At 44.3% G+C, this 2,575-nt stretch overlaps 1 pseudogene; it reads right to left on the reverse strand.

Moving 5' to 3' along the window:
• Positions 1-332: 332 nt before the first annotated feature.
• On the reverse strand, positions 333-1,191 carry LOC130878816 (protein SET-like; annotated as a pseudogene).
• Positions 1,192-2,575: the final 1,384 nt, after the last annotated feature.

Genomic DNA, 2,575 nt, shown 5'->3' on the forward strand with positions numbered 1-2,575 from the left:
CCCCCCAGCTCCAGCAGAGCCAAAGGGGCTGGAGGGCTTTTCTTTTTTCCCACAGCGCACGGTGGTGGTGGTGTTGAATCCACAGTTCAAGACAACAAAAGATAAAAATGAATGTAGAACAGAGTAGTGGAGATTCTTTTCCCATTATATTTTGCTCAAGATATTTCCCCAAAAATAAGTTGAGAACCATGGTATTGAGAAGCGAGACCTCAGAAACAGGGCGACTGAGCACAAGAGGGATTGGGGACGGGAGGGAAATGACTGCAACTTGCTCCCAGGGACTGGAGAAATTTAAAAAATAAAACAAAAATAAAAAAGAGAGTCGGAATCCATCAGTCTACTGAGCTAGTCACCCTCGCCTCATCCTCCTCTCCTTCTTCCCCTTCACCTTCATCTCCTTCCTCATCAATATCTTCCAAGCCTTCTTCTTCTTCTTTATCATCATCATCTTCTGCCTCTCCCTCTTCATTGTCCATATCAGGAACCAAATAGTACTGCAAAGGGCTTGACCAAATGTCATCTTTGATGACTTCTCCTAACTCATCTGCACCTGCATCAGAGTGGTCAGTAAACCAGGTAAAGAAGCTCTCTGGCTCTTCGTCTTGTCTCTTCCTGCTGGCCTTATTCTGTGTTTGACTCGAGCATTTTGTCAAATCCTTTCCAGATTTCCATTTGATTTCCGTGGACTTTGAGGATGGGTCACCACTCTCATTCAGATGAAATTCTTTGGAGAGAACTTTATTTTCGAAGTAAGGATTTTCATCAAAATAAAAATCTATTCTGTAACCTGATTTAATGTCTTCAAATTCTGTTACTTCAACTCTGGTTAAATAATGCAGAGCCTCTTCGTCTTCCTCCCCAAGCAGTGCAGACACTTATGGATGGTTGACAAATGTGGTTACCCAAAAATCTGGGATTTTAGCGATCAATTCTGATCTCTTCTGAAAAAATGGTTGGCGGAGTTTGTTATATTTTTGTTCTGCTTTTAGTATTTCCTCACTTGCTTGTTCATTAAGTCTGTCTATTTCATTTTGTACTTCATCAATGTGTTCAATTGCTTCTTGCTGTTTTTTTTTTTTTTTCTCCCTTCGACAGGCTGGGAGAGGCAGACTTGTCCTCCAGTTTCGGGGAAGGAGCTGATTTGGGTTTCTTGGACTGAGGCAGAAGCGCAGATTGTCGTTTTGGGGCCATGACACAAGAGAAGTGGCTAGAGACCAGAGGCCAGATGCAGAGAGCAGGAAGAAACTCGCAAGAACTCGAAAAATACATTTTTGACTGGTAAAAATTTTATCGTTTTTGATGAGGCATTGCTGTGTTTACTAAATAAGAAAGATAAGAGAGAACAAGTTCTTTACAATGTTGGCGGTGAGAGGGTCAAGTGCAGGTGCAGGGAAATCTCATCAAGAGACTGTGTCACCCAGAACATGTCAGCAGGACTTTGAGCATCTAGGTCCTAGCTGAAAGGACCCAGTGGTTTTCAGAGTGGCCCCGGCTCCGGGCGGGCTATCTCTGGACTGGGAATCTTGCTGCTCACTCTCCCTCCGGTCTCTTCGTGTTACTGAATCTTGTCACATGCTCATGACTTCATGGTGGCACAGGGAACTTCCACCTGACACCCCAGCGCCAGACATTTCCCACGACACATTTGAAATGCCCCAGAGGGGACATCAGTTAGAGTCTATACATTGTCCATTGCTGTCAGATTGGAAACTCACAGAGGGATCATTCAGACACACCATAGTGTGGGAAACTGACTCAGGACACAAAGCCCTCTGGCCATGGCCTCCAATTTGATCCATGTACATTGTGTTCATGTCAAGCTCTGACATTCATTCATTCATTCATTCATTCATTCTTCATTCATTCTTCATTCATAGTTAATTTTCCTGTTCCCTCACCTATTGGAAAATGCATATTGGTCACAATGGCAATATGCAAACTATTCTTATTTCTGGGATCACATTTGAGATTGTTTTTAATTTATTAGATTTTCTTTTAAAAAAATACCAATCCAAGTTTCTAATTCCTCCCCTCCTCCCATTCCGTCCACATACCCTCCCACTCCACCCCCATCTAACCCTCAGAGAGGGAAGGCACATTGCCTTGTGGAAGGTCCAAGGTCCTCCCTGCTATCTCCAGGCTGAGCAAGGTATACATACAAAGAGATGGGATCCCAAAAAGCCAGTACATGCAGTAGGGATAAATCCTGGTGCCACTGTCAATGACCCCTCAGTCTTTCCCAGCCACGCAACTGTCAACCACATTCAGAGGGACTAGTTTGGTCTAATGCTTGCTCCTTCCCAGTCCAGCTGGAGTTAGTGAGCTCCCATTAGCTCAGGTAAACTGTTTCAGTGGGTTCCGTCATGGTCTTGACCTCCTTGCTCATATTCTCATTCCTCCCACTTTTCAACTGGACTTTGGGAGCTCAGTCCAGTGCTCCGATGTGGGTCTCTACCTCTGTTTCCATCAGTTGCTGGATGAAGGCTCTCTTAAGTCCCCTCAGGTATTGGAGCAACCACATTTGAGATTTAAGACCTTGGAGTCATATTCTGTTTTCCCCTCTTCTCTGGGTAGT

Source organism: Chionomys nivalis, chromosome 1, assembly GCF_950005125.1.
Source record: "Chionomys nivalis chromosome 1, mChiNiv1.1, whole genome shotgun sequence".
NCBI lineage: Eukaryota > Metazoa > Chordata > Mammalia > Rodentia > Cricetidae > Chionomys > Chionomys nivalis.